The sequence below is a fragment of the Gopherus evgoodei genome, chromosome 7, assembly GCF_007399415.2.
Source record: "Gopherus evgoodei ecotype Sinaloan lineage chromosome 7, rGopEvg1_v1.p, whole genome shotgun sequence".
NCBI classification, from domain to species: domain Eukaryota; kingdom Metazoa; phylum Chordata; order Testudines; family Testudinidae; genus Gopherus; species Gopherus evgoodei.
The window spans coordinates 127,530,693-127,544,226 of NC_044328.1; the positions used below are offsets into that span (position 1 = coordinate 127,530,693).

General features: G+C 44.2%; 1 protein-coding gene across 7 annotated transcripts in view; it reads left to right on the forward strand.

Moving 5' to 3' along the window:
* Positions 1 to 13,534, forward strand: part of FHIT (fragile histidine triad diadenosine triphosphatase) — a 1,100,662-nt gene that overhangs the window by 53,721 nt on the left and 1,033,407 nt on the right. For 5 of the 7 annotated variants that reach the window (XM_030569093.1, XM_030569095.1, XM_030569086.1 and 2 more), the window contains one exon: positions 1,429 to 1,477. The exons of the other annotated variants lie outside the window; for them this stretch is intronic. The gene's annotated coding sequence lies outside the window, so the exon portion shown is untranslated. The remainder of the gene's footprint in view (positions 1 to 1,428; positions 1,478 to 13,534) is intronic. 7 annotated transcript variants of the gene reach the window in all.

Below are 13,534 nucleotides of genomic sequence, written 5' to 3' on the forward strand. Positions count from 1 at the left end.
CATCTTTTTAAAAATATGGATGCCAGAGCTGTACGTAGTATCCCAATATTGGTCTCACCAAAGCCTTAGTATAATTAATTCAGTGGGTATTACATCTGCATATCTGAGTGGAGATTTTAGTGGTTTTGATGTTAAACTGCTGTGCCAATTTGAGGATGGATGGCTCAGTGTGTTATCTTCCTCACTATGAATCTTTGTCTGACACGAGAAACCTAAATACTTCTTTCTGATTTTTTTCTTCTGGTTGCAGGATAGTCTTTTTTATCTGTATAAGCCAGTAGGATGGGGGGTATTTAGGTAAGTGCAGGTTTGACTTGAAACATCACCCTGCTGCTCAACCCTCAGATTTCATGACCCCAAGTGGGTTTTCCTCTGCGGTATCCAGAAGGACCTAAACCTGAGTAGGTTTGTACCATGTGGGATATCAGATAGCATCTTTATGCAGTTCCCTTTTGTAGACTCTCCAGCCCTAAGGGATCCTTCCTTTTAGTTGAGATTAGCCATGGCTGCTTTGTTAGCCAAAAATTTCATTAGAAAAAATAAAGTATTGAGGGAATATTGTGTAATAAAAACTACAAGGAGTCTGGTGGCACCTTAAAGACTAGCAGATTTATTTGGGCATAAGCTTTCGTGGGTAAAAAACCCATTTCTTCAGATGCATGGAGTGAAAGTTGCAGATGTGTAATAAAAGTTAGGCATTGCAGCTTTTGGAAACATTTTTAAATCCTAACAGGGATATGGGAGTCGAACAGGAAGGTAATACAGGGAATGAAATTAACAAATTATTTAAAATTCAGTTTTAACCTTTTCAGTTTTCCCTGATACAGCTAACATTTTCCCAGGTATTCTATCATTCAAGATGAAAGCTGAAAGAACTGTATATTAAATTTCCCATGACCACTTACATTACAATGGTGGAGGTTTACTCACTTCTGATTCTTATATTTATAGTGTTCTTGCAAAATAGGTTGCAAAAGAACCACATGCCAGTGCTGCAAAAGCAGCATATGAACTGGTGCTGTTCCTCGTTCCCCATACAAGAGGAGTGATTCTTATTGCCAGAGCAGGCATTGTAGTTCCACTTTGGTGCATCACATGTGGATCATGCCAGCTGATCTTTCGGCTATGCTCAGTAGTGCCCCTCCAGCAGGTGCATGGAGCAGCGTCTTGTGGATTTTGGAGGAAGCCGAAATTGGACAGAACACTTTTGCCCTGGGCTCCCCCTCTCTCTGCAAGCTTTCAGCTATATGCCTATATGCTTTTGTCAGCCAGAATTTGGCCTATGAAATAGTAGTGAGAACTTTTTATCAGAGGTTTCTCCAGCAACTCTTGCTGTGACATAAGTAAAACATGGTTACTAATGTATACACCAAACATTCTTTCTTCACTGGCAGGCAGGTCAATGCTTTATTTTTTATCCCTTTGTAGCTTTGAAGTACAGCAAAGAAGTGAAATCCATTGAGAATAGTCTGTAAAGGTAAGTGTATTTATTACATTGCATTGACAAACATTGCCTTACAACATTGATTTTTCTTTTATTCAGGGATTTAAGCATTTAAAGATATAGCTGACAGGACAACTTCTTTAACCACTTAGTTGTCCCATCACACAAAAATGCTGAGCAATTGTTAGAGGGGAAGTGTAAAGAAACAAGTTGATGTGCTGAGGATGGCCGTATCTTAGAGCATGATTGCTGACTTATGCTTTGTTCATAGTGGTTAAGATATTCCAGTGTAGCTCTGTTCATTATGATTAATGGTAGGCATGATTTAAAAAAAAACAACGCTGGTATTGCTTCTGGTCAGTAGCTCAGTAAAGCCAGCTGGCAAAATCAAACATTTAAAACAGAATGCAGAGTGGCATTTTAATCTGGTTGTATTAAATTTATTGTGATAGTTGTGCAATAGTATGCAGCAGGCAACTCTGCAGAAAGCAGGAAATTATCGGACAGACTTTGACTGCTGCAAAGTTCTTCTGACTTTGTCACTGGGCTTTAAATGGATAAAAAGCTGAATTTGAAGTAATAGAGAACAATAGTTAGCTTTGTTTGCAGTTTTTCAATAGCTTTTGTCTTTTCCTTGAAGAAAATGTTAGTCCTATTGGTAGGTATATTTATAAATGTGCAACTTAATTGCTCTTTTATTCATTCTTAAACTGGAAATAGTTCATGCAGAAAAGAAATTGGATGATAAATTGTGGGCTGTGACAGGGATCTCTTTCATCAAGTAGCTTCACTGAACAGGTTAAAATAACCTATACGCTTGTATTTGGTTTCAACAAGTTATTTTTTAATTTTGAGATTTTTCTGCTGTCAATTTCATAAGAGCTAATGTTAAGAACTGTGATAATAAATATTCCTGGGGAATTCTGTGCTGTTGCACACGTGCAGAATTTATGTCCCCTGCATAGTTCTTGCTTCCCCGCAGAAAAAAATTACTTTCTGACAGGGAAGCAAAGGGAAGCCACAAGAGCAGTCATGCATCTCTGCCCAGCAATATGTTTTGGGTTCCTAGGGCAGACAGCAGAGAGATAAATCACTATGGGGGAGAGGACGGGACTGGGGAAGACCCAACTGATGGCTTCTACCCTGTGCTGGGCTCACCTGCTTGTTGGGGCTGGGGAGGACATGACTTCCTCTCCCTTACATGGCATCCAGGGCTGGGTCAGAACCACCTGCAGATTTCTCCCCCAGCCGTAGGAAGCTCTGCAAACTCTGCCCACCTCCCTCCACGCTTCCTGCACCCATTGCTTCTCAGCTTCCGGCGGAAGATCCTTGTAGAGGAGATGCTCTCCCATCTGTCCAACCCCCGTGCATCCAGACCCCCTCATACCCAGTCCCTCACGCCAAGCCTCACCCCCACACACACTCAGAACCCCCTCAACCATGAACCCCACTCCCCCACACCAGGACCACGCCAGTGAGCCACCCGCACTGGGATCCGCACCTCACTGAGACCCAACCAGCTGCATCTGGATCCCTATCCCACTGAGCCCCACTCCTCCAGCATATTGATCTCCCACTGAGCCCCCTCCTCCAGACCCCTATGCTGGGCTCTACCCCTCCACACTCAGAGCCCCCCTGCTGAGCTCCAACCACTTTAACCTGGACCCTCCTGCAGAGTTTCATTACCATTGCACCTAGAATCCCTCAACAAGTCTCTGTGCCTCCACATTCCCCCATCCCCCGGATCCTCTACTGAGCCACCTGCACCCAGATTGCCCCACACAGAACCCACATCTGGATCCCCACACACTAAGCCCCTCCCCCCACACTTGAATCGTGCCTTTCTGGGCCTGCCTGCCCACATCTGGTGCACCTGGCACAGAGGGGCAGGGCTCTGGAGTATTTCTGGGGCAGACCTGGTCCTTGCGCTGTGTCAGGGTTGCGTGCAGCCTCACTGCTGAGTCCATGTCCCGAGGGGGAGCTGCACAGTGATCTCCCACCTCTGTGCAACCAGTGGCCTGTGCTCCCCACTGCCAGGTTGGAGCCTCCACATTTATTTGATAAATAAAACTTGCAGAATTTTAAAATATTATGCGCAGAATTTTTTAATTTTTTGGTGCAGAATATCCTCAGGAGTAAATAAAGCAGCCTGCAACATAAAAGACAGACTAAGAAATTCAAGATGGTCACATCATGCAGTGAGATTTAAATTATTATTGTCTTGCAGTGTCATCAATTGTAAACACTGTGATTAACTATTAAAACATTTTGGAAATAACAGAGTTGTATGATATAGAAGAAATGAATGTATGTTATGGTATAGTATGTGAGTGAAATTTATTTTTTTTTCTGAGCATGTTTACATTTTATGACATGGTAAATTGATTTTTAATGTATATATGTGTAGTTAAGCTGTTTATAGGTAGAATAAAGCCAAAAAAATTGGAACAAATATTTATTTGGTGGATAAGTGTTTTAAAAAGGAAAACTTTTTAGGGGAGAAAAAAATCTGTTCTTATTTATGTGTGTCAGCTGCAATTTATGGGCTTATAGCTGCTTGCACCTGCTTAATCTTTTGTTTGTTAAGCAAATGCTGTATATAGTTACCTTGGCGGCAGCTGCTGTATCACAAGTGATAAGCAACCTCTGAACCAAAGAACTGTGCTTTAACCCTTCGTATACTTGTCTTTAGGGTTGTAAGATGAGGACCTGAGATAAATTAACTTCTCGAGTCCATCTTTATCCATTTCTCTCTCTTTCCTTCTCAGTTATTTCTATGCCTCTAGATCTTCCCAGTGTCCTCATCCTGATCCACAGCTGACTCTTCACCACAGAGCTGGTCTGTCCTATGTGCCAGGCAGACCACGCCCTCAGTTGCTACTATATTCCTGAGCTGCTAAGGTTTTTCTGCTTCTTGGAGGATGAGCTGGTAGGAAGAAAGGTTTTTGGTAGGAGAAAGAAAGTGCTGGTTGAGCCCAAGTGTGAGCCACCAAGCCTTTCCTCATGCCTGCTTAGGTCCCTTCCTCCTAATGAAGCATCCCCTGGTGACTTCTGCCATAACCTAGGAAACTATCTATCTACTGATGATGTAAATCATAGGAAAGTAGGGCTGGAAAGGTCATCTAGTCCATGTCCCTGTGCTGAGGCAGGAACAAGTATAAACCTAGACCATTTCTGTCAGGTGTTTTGTCTAACTGGTTCTTGAAACCCTCCAGTGATGGGGATTCCACAACATTCCTTGGAAACCTATTCCAATACTGAACTGCTTTTACAGTTAGAAAGTTTTTCCTAATATCTAACAGGAATCTCTCTGACTGCAGATTAAGGTGACTCCTTCTTGTCCTACCTTCAGTGCACATGGAAAACAATTGATCACTGTCCTCTTGTCAAAAACATTGAGGGCTATTATAGATTTTTATCAGGTCCTCCCCTTAGTCTTCTTTTCTCAAGACTAAACATGTCCAGTTTTTAAACCTTTCTTCATAGATGTCATTTTTATTGCTCTCTTCTGGACTCTTTCCAGTTTGTTCGCATCTTTCCAAAAGCATAGTGCCCAGAACTTGATACAGTACTCGAACTGAGGCCTCACCAGTGCTAAGCAGAGTGGGACTGTTACCGCCCATGTCTTAGGGTACGTCTACACTATGGGATAATTCCGATTTAACATAAACCGGTTTTATAAAATAGATAGTATAAATTCGATTGCACGCGGCCACACTAGGCACATTAATTCGGCGGTGTGTGTCCTTGGTCCGAGGCTAGCGTCAATTTCTGGAGCGTTGCACTGTGGGTAGCTATCCCGTAGCTATCCCATAGTTCCTGCAGTCTCCCCCGCCCCTTGGAATTCTGGGTTGAGAGCCCAGGGCCTGATGGGCAAAAATCATTGTCGCGAGTGGTTCTGGGTACAGCCTCATCCCTCCCTAGGTGAAAGCAGCAGACAACCGTTTCACACCTTTTTTCATGGGTGAACTGTACAGATGCCATAGCACAGCAAGCATGGACCCCGCTCAGATCAACACCACGATCGTTAATGTTGTAAACACCTCGCACATTCTCGTGCAGTCTATGGTGAACCATGAACTGCAAAGCCAGGCGAGGAGGAGGTGGCTACGGCAGCACGGCGACAAGAGTAATGAGGACATGGACACTGAATTCTCTCAAACCATGGGCCCCTGCGCTTTGGAGCTCCTGCTGATAATGGAGCAGGTTCTACCCATTAAACGCTGATTTTGGGCCCAGGAAACAAGCATAGACTGGTGGGACCACATAGTTTTGCAGATGTGGGACGATTCGCAGTGGGTGCGAAACTTTCGCATGCGTAAGAGCACTTTCATGGAACTTTGTGACTTGCTTTCCCCTGCCCTGAAACGCCATAATACCAAGATGAGAGCAGTCCTCACAGTTGAGAAGCGAGTGGCAGTAGCCCTCTGGAAGCTTGCAACGCCAGTCAGCTACCGGTCAGTCGGGAATCAATTTGGAGTGGGAAAATCTACTGTGAGGGCTGCTGTGATGCAAGTAGCCAAAGCAATCACTAAGCTGCTGCTACAAAAGGCTGTGACTCTAGGAAATGTGCAAGCCATAGTGGATGGCTTTGCTGCAATGGGATTCCCTAACTGTAGGGGGGCGATAGATGGAACCCATATCCCTATCTTGGTACCGATGCACCAGGCCACCCAGTACGTAAACCGCAAGGGGTACTTTTCAATGGTGCTGCAAGCAATGGTGGATCACAAGGGATGTTTCACCAACATCCACGTGGGATGGCCAGGAAGGGTTCATGACGCTCGCGTCTTCAGAAGCACTGCTCTGTTTAAAATGCTGCAGCAAGGAATTTACTTCCCAGACCAGAAAATAACTGTTGGCGATGTTGAAATGCCTGTAGTTATCCTGAGGGACCCAGCCTACCCCTTGATGCCATGGCTCATGAAACCATACACAGGCAGCCTGGACAGTGGTCAGGAGCTGTTCAACTACAGGCTGAGCAAGTGCAGAATGGTGGTAGAATGTGCATTTGGCCGTTTAAAGGCGTGCTGGCTCACATTACTCACTCGCTCAGACCTCAGCCAAACCAATGTCCCCTTTGTTATTGCTGCTTGCTGTGTGCTCCACAATCTGTGTGAGAGTAAGGGGGAGACATTTATGGCGGGGTTGGGAGGCTCAGGCAAATCACCTGGCCGCTGATTATGGGCAGCCAGACACCAGGGTGATTAGAAGAGCACACCGGGAAGCGGTGCGCATCAGAGAAGCTTTGAAAACGAGTTTCATCACAGGCCAGGGTACAGTGTGACTGCTGTGTTTGTTTCCCCTTGATGAAACCCATCCCCTTGATTGACTCATTCCCTGTAAGCAACGATTACAGCTTCGATTACAGCTTGCTTAAGGAAATAAAGTCACTATCGTTTAAAAATCATGTATTCTTTATTAAAAAGAGGGAGAGAACTGACAAGGTAGCCTGGGTGCAGTTTGGGAGGAGGATAGGAGGGAAGGAAAAGGCCACTAAAATCATTTCAATGTAATGACAGCCTTTTGGCTGGGCTGTCCACGGGGGTGGAGTGGGCGGGTGCAAAAAGCCTTCCTCCACGTGTTCTTACACGTCTGGGTGAGGAAGATATGGAACATAGTGAGTACTGAGGGTGATGACACACGGGCTGCAGCGGCACTCTGTGACCTCGCTGCTCTTCCTGAAGCTCCACCAGATGTCGGAGGATGTCAGTTTGATCACGCAGCAGCCCCAGCGTTTCATCCTGCCACCGCTGATCTTCCTGCCTACACCTCTCATCTCGAGCATCCCTCCTGTCCTCACGTTTGCTGGTATCTTTCCTGTAATGTGATACCACGTCCTTCCACTGATTCAGATGAGCTCTTTCATTGCGGGTTACTTCCATGATTTCCGAGAACATTTCGTCTCGTGTCTTCTTCCTCTGCCGTATCTGAGCTAGCCTTCAGGATGGAGTAGGGAGGCTTGAAAAATGTGCAGCTGCATGAGGGAGGGAAAAAAGGGAGAGAAGTATTTAAAAAGATACATTTTACAGAACAATGGTTATACTCTTTCACAGTGAACAACACTATTCACCTTACACAGCACATGTGATTTCACTACAAGGTCACATTTTGCATCTTAATTTTGAGTGCCTGGGCTCTGGTGTTACAGATCTCACAGACGCAGGTCCGGGCATCAGAATTCAGCTTGCATGCGGCCATGGTAAGCCATTGTCTTTCGGCTTCTGCAGCCTTCACTTCCATTCGCAGAAGCCACTCCCACCCCCCTCCAATTGTCTAGGATGATCACTTTGCCCCCCCTCCCCCCAACGCATGGCTGGTATCATGGAAGATCGCTGCTAATGACCCCCCTTCCCCCCCACCACATGGTTGGTAGCTGGGAAGATTCCTGCTAGCCAAATGCGAGAAAGCTCAGCGCTATCCTTCCTCCTCTCCCCCGCTTGGCTACGTGCAAGGAAGGATTTCTTGTAAGCAACAGGCAAACACCCCTGTAGGAAAAAGGCCATCTCTGTCCCCTTAATTAAATTCCTGAATTTCAACCAGGTTACCATGAACGATATCACTCTGCTGAGGATAACAGAATGAGATAAAGAACGGATGTTGCTTGAATGCCAGCAATCACCGGGACCATACACAGCTATGCTTTGTCATGCAGTGATACCCGATTACTTGCTACATGCATGGCGTGGTAAAGTGTCCTACCATGGTGGATGGAACAAGGCTGCCTTGCCCAGAAACCTTCTGCAAAGGCTTTTGGAGTACCTCCAGGAGCCCTTCATGGAGATGTCCCTGGAGGATTTCCGCTCCATCCCCAGACATGTTAACAAACTTTTCCAGTAACTGTACTGGCCGCGAATGCATCCCAAGCCCTCAGGGCAAATCAATCATTAAAAAAAGCTTCTTTTAAACCATGTTTTATATTTACAAAGGCACACTCACCAGAGGTCGCTTCCATGGTTTCACTGTCTGGGCTAGTGGGTTGGGAGGGCAGGGATGGTAATTCCGTCTGGGTCAGAAAAAGATCCTGGCTGTTGGGGCTGATGGGAGTGCTGTGTGCTCTCTGCAAGCTCATCCTCCTCTTCCTCCTCCTCACCTTCCCCGTCCGCATAATCCTCAGGCATGGCTGAGATTACAACCCCCACCACAGAATCCAAGGACAGGGGTGGGATAGTGGTGGCGCAGCCCCCTAGAATTGCATGCAGCTCAGCGTAGAAGCGGCATGTTTTCGGCCCTGCTCCAGACCTTCTGTTTGCTTCTTTGGTTTTCTGGTAGGCTTGTCTGAGTTCCTTCACTTTCACTCTGCACTGCAGTGAGTCCCTGGTGTGGCCTCTCTCCATCATGGCCTTGGAAATTTATTCAAATGTTTTTTTTCATTCTGTCTTTTGGAACGGAGTTCTGTTAGCACAGAATCCTCTCCCCATATAGCGATCAGATCCAGTAGCTCCCGTGCGGGCCATGCTGGAGCTCTTTTTCGATTCTCAGGAGACTGCATTGTTACCTGTGCTGATGAGCTCTGCGTGGTCACCTGTGCTGATGAGAGCTCCACGGTGGCCAAACAGGAAATGAAATTCAAAATTTCGCGGGGCTTTTCCTGTCTACCTGGCCACTGCATCCAAGTTCAGATACCTGTCCAGAGCGGTCACAGTGGTGCACTGTGAGATACGGCCCGGAGGCCAATACCATCGATTTGCAGCCACACTAACCCTAATCCGATATGATAATACCGATTTTAGTGCTACTCTCGTTGAGGAGGAGTATAGAAACCGATTTAAAGAGCCCTTTATATCGATTTAAAGGGCCTCGTAGTGGACGGGTGCGGTGTTAAATTGGTTTAACGCTGCTAAAATCGATATAAACACGTAGTGTAGACTAGGCTTTACATGCAACACTCCTGTTAATACGTCCTCTAACGATATTAGACTTTTTTGCAATTACATCACGTTGTTGGCTTCTACGGAGATTGTGTTCCACTATATTCCCCCAGATCCCTTTTTCAGCATTACGACTACTTAGATAGTTATTCCCCATTTTGTAGTTGTGCATTTGATTTTTTCCTTTCTAGAAGTGTAGCACTTGTCTTTATTGAATTTCATCTTGTTGATTCCAGACCAATTCTCCAATTTGTCAAGATAATTTTAAGTCTTAATCCTGTCCATCAAAGTGCTTGCAACCCCTTTCAGCCACAAATGTTATAAGTTTACTCTCCACTCCATTACCAAAATCATTAATTAAAATGTTGAATAGTACAAGACCTGGGGCTGATCTCTGCAGGACCCCACTAGATACTTTCTCTCAGTTTGACAGGGAACTATTGATAACTAAGGCTACAATTCTGTCACAAAGGTCATGGATTCCATGACTTTTGGGGACCTCTGTGACTTCTTCTGGGGCAGGGCTGGAGTAGCTGTCAGCCTCAGGACTGCTGGAGCAATGGCTGCTGGAACAACTGACCTGTGGCCAGCCCTGGGGCTGTAGGAACAGCTGACTTGTGGCCAGCCCTGAGGCCAGTGAAACAGCGGTCCCTGGCTCACCAGAGCAGTGGCTGGGGTTGGGTCAGCCTCCTGAGACTAGAATAGCAGCAGTCAGCCTCTGCTGTGGGAGCAGTGGCAGGGCTGGAGCAGCTGCAAGTCCCGGCAGTGTTCTGTTTGTCCCCCCTCTCCCACTCAGGGTATTGTTAGTAAAAGTCAGGGACAGGTCAAGGGCTTCTGTGAATTTTTGTTTATTGCCCATGACCTGTCTATGGCTTTTACTAAAAATATCCATGACAGAATCTTAGTTTTATTGATAACTACTCCTCTGAGTATGGTTTTTCAACCAGTTATGCACCCATCTAATACTAATTTAGTCTAGACTGCTGTCATAAACATATAGTTAAGGGTTAATGCCTCTTTTACCTGTAAAGGGTTAAGAAGTTCACCTAGCTTAGCTGACACCTGACCAGAGGAACCAATGGGGGAACAAGATGTTTCAAAAAGAAGGAGGGAAGTTTTCCTTTGTTTAGAGTCTCAGTTTCAGCTGGAGTGAAAAAGATCAAGGAACCAGCCTCTTATCAGAGTCGTCAGTTTTAGAAAGGGATAAACAGGTTTGTTTATTTTCTTTGTAACTTGTCTTGGTACCATTAAGGGAATGATCAAATTTGGATATTCTTGTGTGTATTAAAGTTTTTGCCCAGGGGAACATCCTCTGTGTTTGGAATCTGTTGTCTGTGAGAGTAACTGGTATGCTAATTTGTCCCAGAGGGTTTTATTTTACCTGTCTTTTCTTTAATTAAAAGCCTTCTTTTTAAATACCTGATTGATTGATTGATTTTTTTCCTTGTTTTTAGATCCAAGGGGGTTGGATCTGGATCCACCAAGAGTTGATGGGAGAAAGGAGGGGGGATAGTTAATTTCTCCTTGTTTTAAGATCCAAGGGGTTTGGATCTAGGTTCACCAGGAAATTGGTGAAGTCTCTCAAGGCTACCCAGGGCAGAAAAGTAGTGCTTGGGGCTGGTGGCAGCGATACCAGATCTAAGCTGGTAATTAAGCTTAGAAGTGTCCATGCAGGTACCCACATCTGTACCCTAAAGTTCAGAGTGGGGAAGGAACCTTGACAACTGCATTTCCCTAGTTTGCTTATCAGAATGTCATGTGGGACCATGTCAAAAGTCTCACTAAAATTCAAGATATATCATGTTGACCACTTCCCCGCTATCCACTAATCCAGTAATTCTGTCCAAAAAGAAAATTAAGTTGGTTTGGCATGATTTGTTCTTGACAAATCTATGCTGGCTATTCCTTATGTCCCTATTATCCTCAATGTGCTTACAAATTGATTGTTTAATAATTTGTTTCAGTACCTTTCCAGGTATAAATAAAATATTCCAGGACTAGCCAATGTCCTAAAGGCTAATGGAAGTTCCATATTAAGTTATTTTGCTTCCTCAGAGCATTGCTATTCAGATGACAAATGCAGTGGAGCCACAGTGATACTGGTGAGAGGAATTTTTCAATGTTTCAAATCTATTGATTCCAATTTCTTTTGATCTTTCCAGTACCTCTTGTTTATCAGGCAAGTTAAAGGAGTGAAATTTGGTTTGGGATTTTTCATACTGACATGTAAAGTAAATTGTTTCAAAGCCATAATGCAGTAGTGATAATATAGTCTTGTCCATCTTAGGATCCCAAGCACATTACATGCTTATTGAATAAGCCTCATAACACTTGTTTGAGATCTGCAGGTATTGTAAGAAATGTTCCTCAAAAGAAATACCTTAATCACAAATGCTATATATTGTGTACTTTCTATGTTAATTTAAACCTTTTATGCACTTGGTTTGCACAAATAAATATTGATTGTTAAAGAAGTTTTCATGTGATTTTGCATTTTTACAGCACTTGCATTAAACAATATTGAAAGTGCTTTCTCCGAGTACACTCATACAAAGTCTGTTATGAATAGGTGACTGCTGTTTTGTAAGACCATGGTGTAGGTCATGGCTGGCTGTGCTGTGGGATCTATGCAAGATGTGGCCATGGACTGTCAGGCTCAAAGATGAATGAGTTTCTGGAAGCACTTCTGGTCAGTCATTATTTCCAGAAGGAAGTCACATGTGAAGATAACACAAAACCTGCCAGTGAACCAGAGGGTCTAAACTGTGTGTCAGGACTGCATCAGTGTTGGGCAACTTGAATGTTATCTAATAAGGTGGATCCTGAAGCTGTACTTTGATCCCCCTAAGAGCAGTCAGATAAATCAAAAATATTGGTGCCAACAGGGCACATTGATACAGAAATACTTTTGATGTTTCAACATACTATCCTGGGTGAGGGTGAGGACTATGCCTTGTGAAGGACATGAATTAATTTGTCAGTTCATCTCATCTCTCCTTCATTCCTGCACATAGACTCTCAAACTTTTTGTTCACACCAGTTCTGATAGCTGATCAAGCTCTGAATTCCAGGATAGTAAATTGTTTTCATTATGCCATGTTGCTTTGCCTCTCTCTGAATAATGGTACATTTTATCCTTGGTCCAGTGGATTAACTTCACTCGTTAGTTTTCAGGATCTGTTTTACTTTGAGATTTGTATTTTAAGCACTTATTTGATCTTCAGCTGTTTTATTTCTCAGTCCCTTTAAAGAAATAGTTCCCCCCCCATTTTGCTACCAAGGTGTGTGTCACCTTTATCTACTTTCCAGATTATACTGTAATGTATTTTTTATAAGTTATAGACTCGTGATTGGAGCTAAGCAGTGAGACTTAGTATATAAGTCAATTGTCAGGTGAATTCCTGAGGTTAACAGGAGCAGCAAAGAGGATTTTCAGAAGGAGTTATAAGATGCTTTCTTTCTTGGTACAGTTCTACACTCAATATTGTGACCAACGATAGATGAGTGGTTGGTTGTGACCTGCAGCAGAGGTGCAATGTTTTCTTTCTTGCTGGAAGCCATTTCCCCTGTAGGAAGTTCATGCTGGTGGATGTGCTGGAAGAAAAGATTTGTGATTTGGAAGGACAAATGCAGACTCTACACATCATCAGAGTGGCTGAAGAGATCTTGGACACCATATTTGGGAAGCATCAGATTAGAAAGAAAGGAATTGGCCACCACAGAACTAGGGAGAGTGGAAACCAGAGGGGAGGTTTGGCAATTTGTAACCCTCAGAGGCAAGAGGAGCAGTTGACTTTCTCCATGGCTGGAGGTAGAAGGGAATGGGCATGGTGTAACCACTGGATAGCAGAGGACCAGAAGGAATTTGACACAACTAGAAGTATTCAATCATTATCATGTTCTCAGCATGAAAAGTCTAAAAAATATATCTGAAGATCTAGCTGGTTGAATGGAATGGAGAGCTAAATAGGCCATTCATGTGGATGGCTACTCAGCTCAACCTGGAAGATAATCAGGCATGTCCTCAAAGAAATTTCTACTCATCCAAGGAAGACGGATGATCCTTAAGATTCTGTACTCAGAAGAATGGAGAGGAAGTTCTGCAGACAGACAATAGATGGTGTGCTGGCTTCCTGGTTCCAAGACATGAGATGTAACACTGAGGTGGGACCTGCATCTGAAACTGTCATGCAAACATGATGATGCATATTGGCACTAA